General features: G+C 28.3%; 1 protein-coding gene across 1 annotated transcript in view; it reads left to right on the forward strand.

The window, feature by feature from the left end:
- The first annotated feature begins 1,366 nt into the window (after positions 1 to 1,366).
- The window catches only part of LOC125049467 (extracellular serine/threonine protein CG31145), a 67,373-nt gene continuing 62,181 nt past the window's right edge, over positions 1,367 to 6,558 (forward strand). Inside the window, exon 1 of the mRNA XM_047648783.1 lies at positions 1,367 to 1,548. The gene's annotated coding sequence lies outside the window, so the exon portion shown is untranslated. The remainder of the gene's footprint in view (positions 1,549 to 6,558) is intronic.

Here is a 6,558-nt window from a genome sequence, read left to right on the forward strand (position 1 = left end):
AAAAAATAGTCATGTGCATGATTTAATAAGGTGATCTTTTAAAATTGTATTCAAAAGTTACAATAAGAGTTGAAAAAACGGTAACACATTTTTTTATTTGAAAAATTAAAGCTTAAAAATAATTTTAGAGTATTTATTGTTATCTTATAACAAAGATGGCGCTAGAATTAATTATAACATGTTTACCAACATAAAGACAGAAAGTTTAAAATTTAAGTCGTACTAATTAATTGTAATCCCTATAAATACTAAATTAAATACTTTTTGAAAAGACAATAAACAAAAGGATTGCTAACAGGGTATTCTTTCTTTCTTTTTTGATTGTTTCATTGTTTTAAAATAGGTACCTACTTCCCAAAAATATAAAAATTCAATATTAAATTAGAATATTACTATTTGGCAAAATCCGTTAGAGTATAATGTATCGAATTTTCTTTGATAGTCCTTTGGATTATTTTATTTAATGTATTCTACATGTTTGTGGAAATCCACTATGCCGCGCGCGATGACTACTTATATTATAAATGATTGACTTAATCATAGTATCTTGAAAACCCTCTACAATTAATTTTTTTCTCAAAAATTAATCAAGAGCTGTTAAATATTTTGAAAGAATTATTGCTATGCTACTATTTACCTAGATCAGTTTCTTATTATATTATACAAATTCAAATACAGTTGTGTAAATAGCTTAATAGTAGGTACAATAGATGCCCAGCACCAACCACTCCTCCCTAAAATATGGATAAACGTATATATTTATTTTAGTTAGGTATGCAAACAACTAAAAAAAATTAATATTAAAAACTAGCGGTCCGTCTCAGTTTCGAACGGGTGGATATATTTTTTTTAAATATTTTGGAATGAAATATAGCTTGTTTACTAAGGAATAATTATTTATCTTTCTAATGGTAAGAGTTATTCGTTATAAACTTACCAAACTAAGCAGCTTTCCTCTTTTCAAATTGTTAGTATGTACATATACATTAAGGACAATATAATAAAACATAATTTTTTGTGGCTCCATATGCGTTGTCAACTTAGCCCGGTGAAGAACTAGTAGGTACGAGGTATTCATAAAATTATATAAAAATAATACAAATATTCTGTGTCTACAATACAAATATTTGTGGACAATGGGGACATATTATTATTACTATTATACATAAAAGTTAAATATTATTTGAATACATTGAAATAAAATTAGTAAAAAATTAATTCTTAACAAAAAATGGCTGAATTGTTTGAGAACAGGATAAGCCAATATTCCTATACGGATATAATTATTATAAGGCTATTATATACACGTGAACATAGATTTGAAACAACTCCGCAACCGGCAAGTTCAATTCAGTAATAACTGTGAGGCTGTTCGGACCGCGCGCCTTTACGTTCGAAACTCGCGTAAAGATTTACGTCAACAACAAAAACTTTTTAAAACCAGTATATTAATTAAAAAAGCTGATAATTAAACCTGTTTTGTAAAACTTTTTTAGAAATTTAATAAGTTTTAAGTTTAAAATTTAGGCGGGTGTCATCACTTCGCAGGTTTGTATTTACATTTAAATTGCAAATCTATAATGGGTGTATCATAATTTCGTACCTAAAAACTTTTCTTGAGAATTCTTTGTGATAAAGAAATTGATGCGGTTTTCTCGCCGCAAAGTTTCTATATTTCTAGAAATTCTTATTGTTTTAATGTAATAGAAACTATAGTGTCAAGATAGAGTCTTATTTTATTATAAATCATAACAACTTGAGTGTCAAGAGGAAAAGTATTAATATGCTAACTATATTCTAAATAATGTTTAGATAATGCTAAAATAATCCGTTTTCCTTATTTTTAAGGACATGAGATATGTGCCTAATTTTATTAATACGTTCTATGTTGACTTTAATGAATAATTGAGTACAATAAAATCAAAAAGCATACCAATTCCTAAAAGACCGGCAACGCACTCGCATGGAGACTGTCCATGGGCGGCGGTAGAACTTAACACGAGCCTCCTGCCCGTTTGCCCCCTGTTATATAAAAATAAACTTTTTGTATGATTTCAATTTGAACTCCTCAGTTTTAATTGTTAATATGCGTAGGAAATAAATTAATAGTATCCTTACTGAAATTCTTAAACATTTTCTAGTTGGTAATTAGTAACATAAACTTTTTTGTAATTATAAAAATATTTAGTAATTATATTGTTAAGTAGTGTTCTCTTTAAACAAGATCAAAAATAGTCCTAGTAGTACTTTTAAAGAATAAGCCTAGATATGCGATTTATGTAAAGTAACACTATTTGTGTATATTACTTACTTACATAAATAGCTTAATAAATTTAGGATTTCCTTTTACAATACTTGATCACCTTTTGCTGAGTTTTTAGTATTCGTATACATAAGAAATTATAAATGAATGAAAAAATAATTAAATCATTCGTCCACTTCTCACTCTTCTATAGTTTATGATTAATTTACATTTAGTCTAAGCTATAGTCGTCGGTTAGTTGGCCTTACTTATTTATATTTTGAGTCAATTCAAAAAATCCGAAGCGTGGTAAAAGCGCATTAACACGCGGTTAATTCAAGTTTGTTTAAGCTATTGGTTTGTTGTATCAGTTGCATAACTGAAAGCTTACACAATAACTCCAGGCTGGCCAACATACTGTTTACAAATTGTTGCATTGCTTGATTACAATTGTTTCATACGATATGATTGTTCTAATTATGTATTGCTATTTTGTCGATAAGAAAATGTGCTGTTTATTGTAGACGGAATAATGTTGGGGAAAATCGCTTCGGAAAGTACTTATGTATTTTTATAATGATGAAATAATAACAGCGTACGTCTCATAGTTTTTTAACGATTTATTTATCTTTAAATGATTCAAGTAATTTTTTGTTGACTTATAAATTATAATTTATAATTATTTAAATAGCCGTAACTAATACTACGGTTTCTAGACGGACGACGTTTAATATTTATCTATATTCGCCTCTTAAATATCATACAAAAGTAAAATGTTTGTTTTAAATAACTGAAGCCCAAAATTAGTGCATCGATATATCGCATGTAACTTGTAACATTTTATCTAGATTCGAGAGAAGGACCCGGCGGAAGTTAGTAATTGATATAAATAAGACGAACTAATAGATCTCTATAGAATGTAAACGGAAATGTTCTGATTGAAATTCCTATAATAATAGACCCCATAGCTCGCTACCGTTGGTTTATAAGTTAAACTTACGCCTAGACACTTTGGTAAATTCAAAGTTATCAATTATTGGTAAATTTTGCATAATTTGAATCATTCTCTATGCTAATATTGTAATACGTAAAGTTTTGTTTTTAGTATGTTAATTCGTTTAATAAAAAAACGTAAAATTATATTGAAAAGGTTTTACCTATGACCATTGAAATAAAAAGTAATTTAAAAAGTTAATGTAACTGTTAATGTAATTATGTGTAATTATCAATCATTGAACACAAATTAAGGTTTAAATAAAAGCAGTTTTTGACTGCTTTTGAACGCTAGTTTGGAAAAGATAGTTATTTTATTTATTATTTTATATTTGCTCTCAAGCATCACACATCTTACAAAGAGCATAATCAGATACTTATGAAAATAAGTTATAGAAAGGATATACATGTGTGAAAATAACATGAGAACTTAATAAGTGCAGCGCTAACCAGATCCATGCACACTCTCCATGAGGGGACTCTTTGTAAATGATTATGAAGACACATAGACGCAAAGTAGAGTATAAGTAGAAACCCTATTAAATTTACTCAAATTGTGCATCTAAAGTAAATTTGTCTTGAAAGGTGTGTCCAAAAGTACTAACAAAGACTAAGTATACTCAACACACTATGCGGTAATTAATACTTATGGTATCTAATAAATAGTCCACAGTTGACAATTGACAAACGATATCATTAACGGCATCTTCTAATGATAGCTGCGCGTGCGTTAATGGAGGTTGTAAACATATTTTTTCACGTTCCATTTCCTATAAGGAAAATTATAGATGCTATGGTGTAATTAGGCGTACTTGCTATTTAGTATCGGCTGCTTTTGGTTTGGACAGTATAATAAGTAGTTTTTTCGTACAGATCAAGAGGTAATTACATATAATTTAAAAGTAAATTGTTTCATCTGTTAACCAACCAGTCCTTAAAGTTGCAAAATATTGTATCAATTTGCGTAAGTCGTATTGCGTTAAAATCAGTTAACACTAAATACATTCAGTGGTTGTCGAAATTATTCTTGTTTAAAATTGGCCTACATTTTGATGTGATCAATGGATTATTTTGGTCCTGGATTTAATTGTCAGTGAAGTTCGTTTTGTTTTTACTGCTTTCGGACGTTGATTGGTTCGATTTGTACTATATTTTGACGGGGTCTCAAGCCGTCACAGACTTAGCTATAATATATATTAATATACCGTACTATAATATATATTATAGCAAGCTACCAACACACTAAGAAATATATATTTTACCTTCATTTAATTGTTGGTCGTCCTAGTGTTCTTGCTATACCATAATATATAGTAATATGCAATAATGTATATTACGGTATCGCTTGGTGACGTCACAGAAATATATATTATAGCTGAGTGTGCGGTCACGCGAAAATTAGTAGGTATAGAAAATATATAGTAATATGCCTAGCCATAAAAATATTAATATATATTATAGCTAAGTCTGTGACGGGCTTCAGTCATTAACAAAACATTCAATTAAAAATAGTTTCGTAGTTTTAAATATGTACAGCACAATAAAAATAACCCTTTTTTGCGGAAAAACGTACAACCCATGTATAAGAAGTACTGCTTCGCAGAGTATGAAGCGTTTCTAATTATCCAATCAAGGAATGTCATTAAGAAACACAGCAGCTTTAATTTCCTACGGTTTTTAGAAAACAGCGTTTCGAATGAATCGTTCGATATCAGTTTTTCCGCGGATATACTATTAATTGGAATTAAATTAAATAGCGCAAAAAATAAGTAATTTAAATTTATAAAAATATTATAATTCAAAAGATAATCTAATATGTATTATAAATAATAAATATACACCAATACCACTAGAGCAGACCATTTCCTCAAAAGCCGGCCATGCACTCACGAGCGCCACTGGAATTGAGAGTGTTCATTTAACATCAGTTGAGCCTCCTTCCCGTTTGCCCCAGTTCTAAAAAAAAACACATCCATAAGTCTTAATTATAATAATGTTACAACATGTTTAATTATAATAATGTTTACTGACGTGCGACATATAAATATCGGCATTAACTTTTAATAACTATTTAAACGCTACTTCATAATGTCATTTTACAAATACCAAAAAACTCTATAAAATATTTATAAGAAAATGTTTACTGAAATGCGTCCCACTTTTTGTAATTTTGTAGAATAGAGAAATTATAGATAGATCATATTTTACAATTAAAAACTACGTAATGTTTAAAAGAACTTTCCCATTTCAAAAAGACTAAATAGTCATAATAAAAGAAAATATAAACAGGATAAGAAAATATGGTAACATAGACATTTATACGTGTAAATATAAAAGTATTGTTATGGTAATGAAAGTAGGAAAATGCACGCTGTAAAATTATTCACATTAACCTTATGCAGTTTTCTAGCGCTATTATACCATTCGTATGCTAAGACGGTAAGGATGTAGTAAAAGTTAAATGAAAAAAATGTTTAATTTTAAAAAGCACGCCTAATAAGTTCTTATTCATATGAACTTTAGTTATTGAACGCCTTACCAGATACATATATTTATTTATTTACACTTCGTTACCATAATATACAAAATCATACATATAAAAAACAAAAAAAAGCAGGTTGCATAAGTTATTAGACAACGGGCGGCCTTATCGCTAACAAGCGATTTCTTCCAGGCAACCCTAATATGGCATAATAAAAAAACAGCTACAGCGGGTAAAGTAAAAGAAGTGCATAATTAACTAACAAAAAAAATTTATTAACATGTAACAATAACTAAAATTTAATAAAAGAAAAAATATAAATAATAATATGTATAAACAAAATTGTAAAAGCTAATCCAAACGTTAATTGAGTCACAATTAATATTCAGATTATATTAATTAAACGTGACAAAACTTCTTGAATTAAGCTTAAAGTACGTTTATGATCTATACAAAAATTTCAACAAACTAATGTTTCAACTTGTAGTAGTTATTATGAGAGTTTTCAATCAAAACAAAGTGTCTTTTGTACATATTTCCGGTCGCATCATGTAATATTCACATAGCTAATCTATGATTTCTAATTAATAATAGGCAATCGAAATAAGAATTTTCCGATGAAAAATCTCACACATGTGGTGAAACTATTGAAGGTTTAGGAATGATTTTACTAGATACAACGTTATAAAACTTATATTTTCTACTAGTAGGTACTATTGTAACTATTATTACAGGTTCCAAGACTGCATTGTTACTTATTTAATAATTCAGTTGCTTTACTTAGTTACTTCCTATAAGTCTTAACTATAATGGTATTATACCTAATAATACTTAAAATTTC

This window comes from Pieris napi, chromosome 5 (assembly GCF_905475465.1).
Source record: "Pieris napi chromosome 5, ilPieNapi1.2, whole genome shotgun sequence".
Lineage (NCBI taxonomy): Eukaryota > Metazoa > Arthropoda > Insecta > Lepidoptera > Pieridae > Pieris > Pieris napi.